This window comes from Cygnus olor, chromosome 9, assembly GCF_009769625.2.
Source record: "Cygnus olor isolate bCygOlo1 chromosome 9, bCygOlo1.pri.v2, whole genome shotgun sequence".
Lineage (NCBI taxonomy): Eukaryota > Metazoa > Chordata > Aves > Anseriformes > Anatidae > Cygnus > Cygnus olor.
The window spans coordinates 7,288,050-7,302,912 of NC_049177.1; the positions used below are offsets into that span (position 1 = coordinate 7,288,050).

At 38.0% G+C, this 14,863-nt stretch overlaps 2 protein-coding genes across 8 annotated transcripts in view; one reads left to right on the forward strand and one right to left on the reverse strand.

Annotated features, from left to right (window-relative positions):
- The window catches only part of CLSTN2 (calsyntenin 2), a 463,158-nt gene extending 450,003 nt beyond the window's left edge, over positions 1-13,155 (reverse strand). The window contains exons 1-2 of the mRNA XM_040568122.1: positions 13,049-13,155; positions 5,627-5,676 (exon numbers count right to left, since the gene is read on the reverse strand). The gene's annotated coding sequence lies outside the window, so the exon portion shown is untranslated. The remainder of the gene's footprint in view (positions 1-5,626; positions 5,677-13,048) is intronic.
- Positions 13,156-13,549: 394 nt separating this feature from the next.
- NMNAT3 (nicotinamide nucleotide adenylyltransferase 3) overlaps positions 13,550-14,863 on the forward strand; it is a 29,778-nt gene continuing 28,464 nt past the window's right edge. For 3 of the 7 annotated variants that reach the window (XR_005822510.1, XR_005822511.1, XM_040567184.1), the window contains exon 1: positions 13,787-14,256. The gene's annotated coding sequence lies outside the window, so the exon portion shown is untranslated. Of the gene's footprint in view, positions 13,733-13,785; positions 14,257-14,863 lie in introns of those variants that run through there. The other 4 variants (XR_005822513.1, XR_005822512.1, XR_005822514.1 and 1 more) reach the window with 4 other exon arrangements.

Below are 14,863 nucleotides of genomic sequence, written 5' to 3' on the forward strand. Positions count from 1 at the left end.
TTTTTTTTCTAGGAGTTTTGTTGGAGTTTTAGACTTCTCTTAAGGAAATTCCACTATTTTTGTAAGAACATCAGGCATAACTTTTCTTCTTTAATGCTGTTCACCTCACTGTGCCATTCCTTGCAAATTGCAAAGAAATTGAGTTGTTCTAAATATAGCACTCCTCAACTCACTGCATTTCAATTTCAACATACATTAAAGTTCAGGGGTTTCTTTTCCCTTCTCTTTACTGCTATTTTATTCTGTGGAGGCCTGCCCCTGCTGTAGTTGTTTGGCTGTCTGTATCATACACATAAACAAAAATCAGAGTCTAAAGACACAAATGTTTCTAACCTTTTTGCATACGCAAATAATATTTCCTCTGAAGAGACGCTGCTCATCTCATGCATAATCACAGATCTATTTTTAACTAGTTCTTTATTCAATGTCATACTTTATCTTGAAGGTTCATGGCTTCTATCCTACATAGAAATCTGTCCTTGTTTCCACCAGGGTTTAAAGTACTAGATTCCAAAAGACTAATAGTTCTGCAGCCGGCATTGAGGTTGGTCACTTACACAATTGTTAGGGCTCTGGGCTGGCATCATATTCTGCTACCAACAAATACTGCTACTGGGATGCATGCAGAGAAACTGAACACAGGAAAGACTGAAATACCAAATTGCAGTGATACATGAGGGGAACTATTTTAATACATTATTTTCTTCTCTTTTTCTGTAACACAGGCAGCATGAAGAAAAGGCCATTAAATGTCACTCCAGTAATGTTACATTGCTCTACATCTTACAGTATTAATCTTTGACCATGCAGGCACCAGGATCCAGAGACACACGTGGCCCTTGCATTTGTAAAAGGGTTAGTCACATAGGACCAGCAACAGGATTTAAGCTCTGCTAAGGTAAAGATACTGCAGCCTAAAAAAGCAGAAGGGATGCTGGCCCAAATGGAATTACTGGTTTGAGATTTTTGTTTGTTTGTTTGTATTACTGATGTCCAGAGAGGTGAAATCAAGCAAGTTAACTAGTCTATTCTGCACATCATTATGAATATTTTCAGCAGGATTGTTTTCCTTTACCCTTCTCTCCTTTTCTAATCTAAACAGCACATGGGAAATATCCTTTGGAATGGGCTGAATTTCCTTCTCTTACTGCTAAAACAGTTACTAGAGTACACAGGTCTTGGCTTAGAATTTTGACAAAGTATGCAAACCCTGATTTTTACTTTTATTTTTTTGTCTCTTTTGATACATTAAACAAATCACATCATTAAGATTGCATGGTTGAAGGATTGTTCTTACAAACATCTTATAGATTATCATAAGCAGTCACCTGAGGAAACAGTAAAATTCCTCAGTAAAGCAGGAGAAAAGTGAATCTGAAAAGAATGGGTATATAGGTAAGGTAATGATTCTAAAGTGGACAGGCAAAAGTATAGAGCTAAGCGAACAGACTTGGTCAAGCTGCAAACAAAATGACTGTCAAGCTGAGGAATACGAGTAGTACTTAGTAACTGGAGCCACCATGTGGAATATTGTGCTGCTTAAGCAGGAGATACTGCGGTATCTTTTTAGACTCTCTTGTTCCCCTGGAACAAAATTTTGCTGAGGGGCAGAACTGTTGTAACTCAAATATCAAACTTCCCCCAAGACTCAAATCAGTCATCATCAAACACACAGAGTTCATGTGAAGGTGGAGGGAAGTAACTCATTACATCTTCCTCTCCTCTCTAAATAGGAGTGATGGAACTATAGCTAACATGAGGACACACTACCTCCAAGCATCCAACCTATCTTCTCAGGTCTTCCTCCAGGACTTCAGGTATTTCTGAGTCAAAATGAATCTTTTCTTTCAGAGGACATGATAGAATTATCTGTTGAGAAAGAAAGCTTTTGGAACAGTATCCCCCTTCTGAATGGCTTTTAATACAAGATATAATTATTGCCTGAAGTTCTGCTACGCAGATACAGACACATTCTGAGGTTTACACCAGCAGCTACAAAATTATGAGCAAAAATCCCATTCACATAAAGGAACCCTACCTTCACACCAGGATAGTTTTCTATTCCATACAGTTCTCACCATACTTTGATCACATCATTAATCATAAAGGCCCCATGGCCAACAAAATATCCTCCTCTTTGGGAAGAACAAAACAATAATGAAAGTTCAATAGAAATAACAGCATGAATAATAATAGCAGGCAATTATATCTGCTGTGGTATCAAGAAGGTACTCAAAAAATGGCATCAGAAGCTGCTTGATCAATGACTGGAGCAGAAGGATAAATGAGTTTATCAGTGAAGGCCAAGCTGACTGACAGCTAGAGCAAATGCCTTGACTAAAGGTGCTTGAAGTTCGTTAATAGTAATGGCAGGGTCCTGCTTGGAGGCCTCAGTTAAAGGATCCCCAGTGGAACGAATGGTTGGTGACAAAGATATTTCTTCTCAGAGCTTTGTCAGAACATTGATGCTTTGAGGGTTAGGATTTAATGATGCATTATATGTTGAGGATTTGGACTGGTAATTTTAACTACACCCATTTGCTGAGTTTTTGTTAAAATCTTTTGTTAAAGTCTATACCATGGGAGTTAACTTCAAGAAGTTATCACAAGATTTGGTATTTCAGATAGTTCTAATACATTATGATGACTGTGGGAGATTTTATAGCACTAAGAGAAACATGATATATCAGTTTTTTATATGACTATGGTATGTTGTCTGTGTACTTTACTGCAGTAAAAGCTCACACTTGCACTGTTCGCTTGGAGATGCATTTAAACACCTTACGCAGAAATGGAGGAAAGTTATCCTACCTTTTTTGTAAGCTTTGCTTCTATTCTTACCTCTCAAGTAACTCAGCTATGATCATTTTTTTGCTCATAACTGTATAAATCACTGTGGTCTTAAACATATTGAACAAAACAACAATCATGCAGTGAGAGTCGGTATCTTTATGAGAGTATCCCAATGAATTTACAGATTGCAGAATCAAGAGATAATTTTTGTGTCCAATTTCTAGCAGAAATTTCTGGAAGAAAAAGTATCTAGGAAAGCAATATACAGACAGTTTCCACTTCTGAGCTTCCGTCTCTGAATGTCTCTATGCTCATAAACATAAATTAGCATTTGTAATCTCATTGGCCAGGAAATTCTTGCAATGTCTTATAGTTAAGCAATTTCTACTTTGTGTTTCTGTTGGATATACCAATTTACACGTATAAAGCCCCCCAACACACATGTTTTTGTTTAATATCACACAAATTTTCTGTTTAATGTACACAAAAGGTCAGTAATAGTGAATATTGGCTGACATACTGCCCAGGTCTTTTTAGGAAAATAAACTAACAGCAACCTGTGGAATCATGTTGGACAGATTTTGCAATTTTTATTGGAACATGCAAATAAGTATAATTAATTATGCTGCAAAAATGTTAAGAAGTGCTAAGAAGTAAGAAGTGGTTTTGAAAGTCACAGATCAGGAAATGAAATGTATTTTTTTTTATAAACCATGAAAATACATACAGTAACATCTCAATTAACTATACGCAAATTTACATGTAATGCAACTGAGGATAAAGTTATATTAAAACCCACTTGAAGTGATACAGACAGCCTGACATATCTCTTTGTTGATTTAAATAGTGCCTTTCAGCATACTGCAATAAATCTGCAACTTGCCTAATGTTAATCAAAAATAAGCACTAGACCAATGATCCAAAGCATTAAACATGGTATATAATTGCAGTAAAATAATAAACAGCCACAGCTTGAATAATTTTTATAGTTTGTTGACAATGCTTTTCCAGTCAACTGTTAAACACACTTTTCTTTCCCTGAATAAAATCTTTACTATAGATTTAGGTAAACGAACAACACTTAAAATCTCACGCAGGTGACATTCTTGAGATATTTTTCTCATCATTCAGCAAGAATTTATTCACTTATTTCTTCATTTTATTCAACCCAATTGCTACCAGAGCAGTTGCCAGGACACTTATGTTGTAACATTTCCCTTCATGTGCAGTTCTCAGAAACATTATTTCTCCACAGAATGGAACATTGGAAATCAGATTATTTCTTGAAGGGAAAGAAAATAATGTTGCTTACTGCTATTTTTCTAGGTTTGTACATATAATAAGACTCTGGAATTAGCTCCTTGGGAGGGTAAATGAAGGAAAGGGAGCCCATCCACTATAAAGCAGTAGCAATATCCCATTCTAATCCCATATTAGTATAATTTTGCCTGGGTTTTTAACTAACAGTCTCATTCTGTTCCATTCTGGTGCAAATTATGCATCCTATGTACATTCTGAGCATGCCTTGATAACCTCAGATTCCACTATGTGTTTAATAATTGACTATTCAATAGAGCATTGATGTGTTTTTGTCTGGAACTAATTCACCTTTGTCTGTGCATCAGCAGGAATGTACACTGAATTACAGATATGGTCTTGAAATGTCATAAAGGCCATATGCTTTATTCATCTCAGGTTTTTTAAACTACATATTCATGACAGGCAACGCTTGGAAATTAATATCCTAGCTTGTATATGCTAGTATAGATACAAAATGATTTATTAGAGCAGTGATTCATTGAAAAGCACCTTGAACCTTTATCTGGAAAACAGCACCTCGTGTAACAGGCCTGACCTCGAAAATGGAATTACACTTTGCTGTATTTGCTGAGATATGTAAGCCATGACATATCAACAAATAAAAACAGTAGTTACAGTATTCAAAACATCAAGTTTAAAAAAAAAAAGCGCAGAGGAAATTGCTATTACTCATACATATGAATATCTCTGTGAAAGAGGAAGCATTAAGCAAGTCCCCACTGTTCCTTGCAGACCTGTTATCCCACCGCTACAAACTCAAAAAAAAATGGTTTGTAACAAAGTGCTTACTTAAAATATAGGATGTTCTGTCTCAGTGAAAAGTAAGCATCCTTCATCACCTCTGTTCTCCCTGACCATTGCCAACCAAGGTCAACGAGCCTTGGTAGTTATCAGCACAAAGTTACTGATTTAGGTCACACAACCCCCACTGAATTCAGTCAGAGTTATATGAGAAAGGAAAATAAAACTGAATAAAACAACTTCTACAATTTCCAATGAGTGACATTTAATCTTAAGGAGAAAAAGCAGTAATTTTTCTCTATTGGGAAAAATTATCTCTTAGCTATACAGTAACCAAGCTGCCCTTTCATCTTTGGAAGCTGTATTTCTAAAAGTAAGTTAGTCCATAGTATGTCAGTCAAGCCAGCACCTTTAAGAGCAATAAATTCACATAAAAACTATTCACGTCACTTTGCTGTCATAACTGACCTATTGGTCCTTTGTTGCCTTTGAATTTCCTCCAACTATAACCAACACCAAATGCTTCAAAAGTAAAACCTTGAGCAGAATTAATGGGAAGTAAGTTTCATACTATTCCTTGACAAAACTGAAATTACATCCTGAAGTAAGACAGTTACTTTTATCCTGGACTGTAAAATCAGCAATATTACATATATCAGCCCATTATCCAGTTCTTAAAGGAACCTTCCTATCTCCCCGCAAACCCAGTGATAGGTCAGTGATATACTACAGATGACTATGGACTATAGGAAGTCTTACTACTTTCACTTACTTATTTCACATTTGGTCATCCTGAGTTTCATCTTGGGTCACTTCTGGTCCCTAGGTAGAGAAAGATGAAGAAGTAATCAGTGAACACTTTGTTGTTTTCATTCCATCAGTAAAAGCCTGTTTATATCTAATAATTTTATCTGTTACACGAACACTATCTTATAATGTATTCAGGCCGACATATATCATCCTATATTCTACACAAATGGTAATAGTTAATTTAGAAAAAACATTTAATGCAATGTCAGTTACAGAATGTGCTATTGCTTTATCATTATTATTAGCAACTATTTACTCTCAGATAACTGCAAAGTATACTACCATTTCAAACACCTCTTGGTGAGCTTGCCATAATTCTTGCTGTCTCTCCATGCATTCATCCTGATGCTTTACTTTTAGCCTTGTAAGGTGTTTGCTTAAAACGTAACAGACTCTCTTCCCTTACTTTGCAGTTATTTGCTTTCCCTCAGAGGGTTTATGGAATGCTACAGACTAGGAAGATGAAAGATTTTTTGAAAGATGAAAAGGATGTTGTGAACATTTTTAACCACTAATCTATAGATGTATCTTGAGAGGCATTGTATTAAGGTGGATCAAAGTTTTGCCAAGGTTATTACAGAAATCACTATCATAGCTACTCTCTAAAGCCCTTGAGTGAGCAACTGGATCACCTCTTCAGAAACCTCACTCAAAGGAGCACACTATTCTGGCAACAGTTCACACTTACAAATTTAAGGCATACACACTTCGATGCATTTTTTTTAAAGTCCATTTTGGGGCTACCTACAGATGTCCCACTTGGTCAGTTGGAACAATGACTTCTCAACTCTGCCATTAAGCCACCAATGTAAAGTGGCAGTGTTCTGTTAAATAAGTGTTGTATTTCACCCACATGTGGCTGCTGATGGGCAAAGAAATTCCTTTGCATATGTGCAAAGGATTTAAAGTCTTACCAGCTGCCAAAATGCTAGGTTAGCTGTAGCTAACTCTAACTCTAGGGGTACTCTATATGTCATCTTTTGAGTGTGGATCCCATATAGAAGAATGATCTGACTCAGCATTTTTAGGAATCTACTTTCACTGACTTCTAATACACTTGAGATGCCTAAATTTCATTTCCTTAAGGACTACTGGTTTGATTATGCAGCTATCCCAGTGTTAAACATCTTCTTTCTTGATTATTTGTGATTGTGTCTCATCTGTTATTGATGGAGCCTTCAACAGGGAAAGATGATTTGGCAAACAGTTAGTTACAAGTCTTGATTCATGCTCCAGTTAAAGTGTTAGGAATCTCTCCACTCATTTTTCTAAATGTTTAATATGGCCCTGTTGTACTTAAGAATATTTGTGTTCTTTCCCACCTTTGATGAGAGTACCTTTAAGAATTATCATTAATTCCAAGTGGTTTATCTTTACTTAACAATAAACTTGATGTTCATTACCTACTTCTATGACACTACAGCCCTAACATGTTGCACTCTTTCACACCTATACTCACATTGCTGTTGGGACTATGACTACATATGTATAAGAAACAAAGATACTGCACATTAAGATCTTAACTACATGGTTTGATTTCTTTTTTTGTCCCTCCCTCCCAAACAATTGTTAGTCATTTATAAAACAGAAAGCTGTTTTTCTTCTGTTTGCAAATAACTCTGTCACTGCATTTAGCCAAATGTATCGAGGGAAAATGCTTTGAATTGAAGACTTTGGGAGATAATGCAGGCTCTGCATTAGCTAGAAAATTACTGATGCTTCATTGTATGAGGGATGCTGTTTTTAAGTGGATACTTCACCTTTTAAAGGGCTCATTACAATGTTGGCTATACACTCTACCATTACCCAGATTTTGTCTGTCATCAACAACAATGGAAAGCAACAACACTGTTCTAAAGCTCTAGAGACATTTCAGCTGCTGATGGCTTCTAAGTAGTGAAAATAAAACAGCAGTTTCTCATTCCTGAGTAATTTTATGCTTTTCATGGTTGGCGTTCTTGGTTCTTTGTCTGTAGTCTAAATAATTTGTCAAACGTCCCACCCAGGACTAAAATGAAAATACACCCATAAAATATGTTGGAAAGGAAAGCAGCTATTAAAACATTCCTATATTTAAAGAAAATTAGACCAAGATCTATTGATCGTAGTTTTGTCTCTTTCTTAACATTCATATATTGTCAATTCAATGTTAGCAGATCATAGGCAGCTACTCTATTTTGCAATAATAACTAACAATGACAGTAACACAAAATTTTATGTCTTTCCTGAAGAAAAAAATATTGACATGGCAGTAATGAAAAGAAAAAAACCGAAACCCTTAGGTCTCCTTTTTGCATAGCTTCATATAAAATATTCTTCACTGTAAGGGTTTATTTCACCAGTGATCTCTGCAGGAAGAACAGAGCTACAGATGAAGTTAGGCACTGCCATCAGATTTTTAATTGCTTGTGTATGGACAAGCCAATTAGTGACTAGCAATAAGTCATCAGGTGCAATTGAAAGGAATATGCAATCTGGCTTCCCCTTTCTCAAGAGGCAGTTATCTTCTCGTCTATTGCAGCTATAACTTGAAACTCCTCTGCAGTTGCCATCTGGCATGTAAGTGTGGATCTGGGCTTAAATGAAAAACAATAAAGATAGATGAAAGCCTTGATGCTTTGCACTGCACAGTGCTGCTTTTTAGAAGATCCTTTGTATTAAATTATTCTGAAATAAATATTTTAAGCATTATATTTATGCCTCATCATTTCATTTTTAAGTTTGTATAAAACAGATTAAATAATCCTCTAGACAAGTCATTAAAAACTAGACTGGTGAGGGCTGAGAGAGAAATCCCTTAGCTGACAAAATGATAATAGAAACAAAGAAAGAGAACTTTGTTTAAAAATGGGTAAAATGTGATGTTTGTATTGCATTTAATGTTTATGTTTTAAGGCACATCACTGCATTTTTAAAAAGTATACAAATATTAATAATTTTTTTAAATTAAAGCAATATTATGTATCACTGACTATTGGGACTATGTGAGGGATGGCAATATTAGCTATAGAGGAAAGGCATCTGTTTGGCATTAAGGTGTTGCAGCTGACCAACAACTGCATAACACTTTCTGCTTCTGATTTCTGCTTCTGATGAAATTGTATGACTTTGTAACAGCATGGGTGCCATCACTGCAGGCACAGAGAGGATGTTCTTGCAAAAAGAATGATACAGTAATGCATATTCAAAATGCAAAAAGAAAACCACACTGCTGATCACTTTTGTAAGTTTCCCCCTTGTTTGTCTGCAAAAATCCTGGTGTATAAGTGTAAGTTCAGTAATGAACAGGAGAGAACAAAGGGAGGTCACCTGGGAAAAAAAACTTTCTAGAGCTTTCTCCCAGAAAATGGCAATGAACTTGAGCACTTCAGCAAACCTATGTGGCTACGGCAGCAGGAACCAAAGTCTGGATTACCTCCATTACTTAGAATGGGAAAATGATGAGCCTTCATAGCAAGTCCTCTCAGATAAGCAATAGTGAAATCCACATATTATACCCATTTTTCTGTGTTACAAGACTCTGCGTTACAGAAAAGCTATTCTAAAAATTACAGAGCTCCCCAAAAGACGACAGCTCTGTCTCACAACAAATCTTCAGGTTTTGAAATTATTCTTTGTTCTGCATTGAAAGAACACAAAGTCCTCTTGGTATCATTGTAAAAGCGAATTGCATCAGAGTTCCAATTTTATAAAAAAACATGCTTTCTAGTAATAGACTTGTTTTCTTTTCTCCCTGCCCTATCTGTGCAAGTGATCAGTGAGCACTGTACAGTCAAAACTTTATCAGAAAAATATGCCACCATGATAGAATTCCATTTTGACCGATGATGTATTTTAACTTAGAGTAACTAAATTAAAATTACTCCATTCATTACAGGACTGTTCACTGCACTTTAAACAGAATCTTTATGTCCAAAGCCTGGTAATTCCTCCCAGATATACCAGTGGAAAGTTAGAAAGGTTCTGCTCAAGAAGGCAAAGACGCAACTTACTGTCATTGATGAGTATAGAAAAGAATGCTTCTTTTGGATACAATTTCGTTCTTGGTAAACAGACCTAAAGTTTATGCTGTATTCTCCTTACAACCTTTTTTACTACTGGAGTTCCTGCTTTACTGGGATGACTTAGACCTCCCTGTTTACTGTTATTCTCACAGCAGTCTCCCACCTCCTCTTTCTTGGAGGCTGCCGCCTCTCAGCACAGGGCCATCTGCTGGGCCACATCAGCATGCAGAGATGCCTGCACCACGTCCCAGAGATGGGCCACTTCACGGTGAGAAGCTTTTCCTCTGCTGGTTTGCCCTTGTACCACAGTGGGTACATATCAAACTTCCAATGATGTAGAAACTTTATATACAGAAAAGCCAACATTTGACAAAAATGATGCTGTGGTTTCCAATGCAATAATTAAAAATACCTGCTGGAAAAACTCTGTAGATTACGGAAGAAGTAAACAGTAGCATGTTAACACTCAGCAACAGATATTCCAATGTGTGAAAATTAAAGCGAATGTCCCCTTTATAAAATCCACTTAAAAGAAACACTAAGTTACTTATATTGAAAAACTGACACTAATTCTCTTGGACTGCATATATGGTGCTGTTATTTCCACACATGATCTTGCACAATTTTTTTTAAGAGTCATTATATTATCAAACATAATCCCAATGCTGAGATTATATCAACAAATAATACCAGTACGCTGGAAAGATAATTCAGAGTGATATCTGAAGCATTATGAAAACACAAAGAGCTATTACAACTTTCTTAAAATTCAAAATACAAGAATGCAAAATCAATGATCAAAAGCAAAAGACAAAACGAATGGAAGACAATGCCCTACTAAGATACACTGATGAATATTGACAGAATTTTACAAACAGTGAAGGATTAGGGGGAGAGAGAAAAACAATTAAAAAATGCATGACATTCTCTAATAAAAGAAAGAAAGAAATGAATGAAACATTAATTTTCTGTTCAGTTCACCTGTGACAAAAAAAAACACTTTGATGGTCATGGAACCTAAAACAAGTGAGAAATGTTTATTTATCTGCTTTTCAGCGTTTGTATTTTGTCTTTCAGATAAGTCTTCCATGCAGCCAAGTAAAAAGCTTTACGATTGTTCTTCGAGCCCTTTTAAGTTGTTGTTTTTTTTTTCTTTTTTGTTTTTTTTTTCTTAGCTTTCAAATAAAGCATTGCGTGCTGTTCTCTACTGCGGCTCATTTATCTTCTGCAGCTTCAGAGGAATATAGTACATGGGAGTCTGCATTGCTTTCTTTCTATACTGCATTTTAGCCTTTTGATTTCTACTGTTTGCCTCAGTAATAATGGATTTGCTAATGTTTGCCTTTAATTCTAATAGCAATCAAGTAACTGAATGATTTTCATTTAGAGGAAGTTAACATTTTCTTATCCACCCAGTTTGTAATATTTGATGTAATGGTTAAGCTAGCTGTAACTGCAGCATTTAAGTAATTTAAAAATAAAAGCTCGAGTATTTACTTCATAGACTAAGCTGAGTGAATGATTGCCTTGTTGCCCGAGCCAAGAATACAAGCTAATGCTTTCCAATTCTGTTATGGAGGTCACAGGTTAATGAACATTTCTCTCATGTTTCTCTTCTCTATCTCTTCCCAACTGATTTTTTTTCAGACCTGAAATATGCATCAGTAAAGGCCAGGTGCCAAGAACTAACAGATTATGCTGACTTGCCGTGCGGCTCTTTTGGCAGATTTTACAATTACAAGGCCCAATCCTACAGCCTTTATGTGTGCACAACTCATGTAAGACCCCGGGAGCTTTGCGTCTCAAGAGCTGCAGCTAATGACAAATTTTGGTACAGCCGCTAATTCAGAGCATCTGGGGCAACTTTGGCTTGGGATTTCATACTCACAGTTTTATACCCTGATGTGGGTATTCTAAACTGTGTTTCACTTAAAAGTCATAGAATAGTAACAGAATGGTATTGTTGCTCCAAGCTCCCACTGGAACTGGCCCGGAATTGAAACCCATGAAAACACACCAGCAAAATAAAGAGCAGGACCTGGTCTGGTGATTACCATTCTCTTTGAGTAACTGTAAGAACATTACTTGATTCCGTAGTGATAACTTTGTCTTAATTTAAGTGCTGGAAGACAGGTTTTAATTGGTTCATCTTTCATAATTGTCTTGGAACTTTCTGTGGTCATTTGTACATCCCTTACAACGTGGCATCTTAACTCTTCCACTCGTGCACATTTTCTGCCTGATACTCATCTCTTCCCATATCAACTCTTATACATTGCTGAGCTTCAGCACAACTTGTGATTCCATTGACTTCTGGAGAGGGGAATGGAGAACACGATTTGGATAAGATCCATTGCTCTGTGTGTTTACCATCAGCAAATTATTCTAGATATAACTCAGTTCTGAAACCATTTATTTATTAAACAGTCTCTAAAAGTTTAATTAGAAATGGAAAGCTTATATTTAAAGGCCACAATCAAGAAATGCTTATTTTAACAATTATGATTCAGCTTACGACAAAACTGGTGAAGGCCAGATCCTCAGCTAGCGTAGTTCCCCCTGCAGTCACTGGAACTGCATTGTGTCAGCTCTGGTGCTTGCCCTTAGTGTTCAAGCTTAATGCACAGGATTTAATCTTTATTCCTTTCTCTTTTCTTTTTTCTTTCCATTTTTTTTCTTTCTATTTCTTTTGTAAATGAAGCACAACATTTCCTTTTACAGGAAATTTTATTTAGTCCCAAAACACATGACAGTAATTTAAAATATATAAAGCGGAGGTTTTAATTCTAGCTATTTAGAATAAGCTTTATATGCTTAGTAAGCCTGCTCAGCAAAAAATAAATGATCCATTTTGGTCTGGGATGTCAGCTTTATGAAGTTTTTAAAAATGGCCTTTTCTCCCTCAAAGGAAGTTGGGAGAATTAATGTTCCTATAACGTTGTAGATTTAGCATTAGGAAGAAAGGCCTGGAAACACTAATATTTATATATGCTCTAAAGCAAAAGACAAAACACTTTATACACTTATCTGCATTTTTTAAACTTGTGCCTTGCCTGGGGAATTTAATTTATGATTTCAGACTTCCTCAAGTTGTGCCTAGTGAATATACCCTGCTTCCAGTCACAAGCCAAAGATCCAAATGCTGAAACCATCCCTTGGCCAACCAAAGATCTGAAGGACAGCTCCTGTCCTCGCTGCAACAGCGAACAGCATCTTTTACATGTGCATTTCACACAGCAAAGCTTAAAATTCACAATCCTATTTTATATATATATATATATAGTCAATATATATATGTTGACTATAACGTCAAGTAAGAGGAATACTTGTGTTTCAACTTTATGATAATTAGGAGATTTGGGGTAGATTACAGAACTGACCGGTGAAATTCTGACATCTTGAGGTGCTGGATTTCACATTGCTGAGAATTAAATGTAATAACCAAAGGACTTGAAACGATCTTCAGACTCCCCTCTTCTCTAGGACCCCTTTAATGCCTACTTTACACCACCGGTGTACTTTGCAGACATTCAGCAGCCGCTGCCGAGGAAGGAGGCCGTATGGTGCCCCTCACCAACCCAAGAAAGCCGAGCTCGGTTACTCCGGGCCCTCAGAAGCCACCACAACTCCGAAACCGCGGCCTGGCCGCGCGGCCCGGGCCCGTCCTGAGGAGCAGAAGCACTCCCGGGGCGCCCCGCGTCCGTCTGCCAGCCCGCCTGGCCGCGCTGTGGTAAGGCGCCGGCAGGGGCAGGGGCAGGGGCAGGGGCAGGGGCAGGGGCAGGGGCAGGGGCAGGGGCAGGGGCAGGGGCAGGGGCAGGGGCAGGGGCAGGGGCAGGGGCAGGGGCAGGGGCAGGGGCAGGGGCAGGGGCAGGGGCGCCGAGCTGTCCCGCCGAGCTGTCCCGCCGCTACGGGAGGGGGCACTCGTGGGCCGCCGCAGCCCGTCGGGCCCCGCAACCGGGGAGTGGCAGGCGGCCACGCTTCCCGTGGGGATTGCGGGATAAGTACGTATCCGGGACCACACGTGTCTGTGTTTCTGTGTGTATCGAGCTAATTAAAGCTAATGAGTGAGTTTGGGCTTTTTTTTCTTTCTTTTTTATTTTTTTTTTAACGCTTACTAAAATGTCAGCGTTAGGACAAGAGGCCGTCCGTCCGTGGTTACATATATGTGCGTGTGTATATATTTAGGCTTTGGCTTTGCTGTGTAACCGCTCATCTGTTTCCTCTACGTCAGTTTCAGAGGTCGTTTTCCCCTCTTGTGCAACAGCTGGTGTTTGGTTTTATAAATGATCCCTGGTGCTGGGTTATTCCGAGGCTTCAGCAGGCACTGGGCTGTGTCACAACTGTGTTTGTTTTCTTTAAGCACAGTAGCAATACAGGCTGTGGTTTGCTCATTCCTCAGGCGTTACAGTTTGCCATTTAAGACCAGTTACAGTGCTCAAATTAGCTGTATGCCTTTAACTTCAGAAATGCTGGCTGTAGAATTGAGCTCAGGTTCAGTAAACTTGTTAGCATTCAGCTGATCTGCGAGTGTCTGTGAAAGGCCTTAGGGAAGCTCAGGGGTGTCCGAGGGGCACTGAGGACACAAGAGGTGAGTCCTGTCAAAGGGGAATTTGAACTATATGAGGCTCTGCCTTTTTTAATACCGTTGTTTAGTATAAAGCACCACTCTGCAAAATGCTGTAGAAGTCTCTCTGTTCATCAAACATTCTAGGTTTTTCTTAACAATACAAAGAAAGAAACTAAGAAATTAGCCTTTAAGCTTACAAATATTATGGAGAACTCAAAAACCATAAGAAGTGGCAGACTAACAGTCTGTCCAGCCTAGTGGTTTCTCTTGGACATCAGAGAGCAGAGATGATTTAGGGAAACTGACCCAGCTGCATGCTTCCCTTTGTGTTCTCAGCTGCCAGCCACATTTCATGAGGGAAGTCATACATACAGGTATCAGACAGCTTTTGTCTGGTTTAAATTTTTTTGTTGCTTTCACCGACTGCTTCCTAGATCTAGTATTGCAGGAAAAAGTTCTAATTTCAGCTTTGTAATACCCAACTGTATCCTCCCTCAAGCTCCTCTCCAAACCAAGCAGTTGCAGGCATCACTTTGCCTCCCTGGAGCAGCAGTAGCCGCACTCACTTGATCTTCTGAATTGCCCTTCGTGAACTGAGACCAGAATACTCCTAGCAATCAAGATGTGG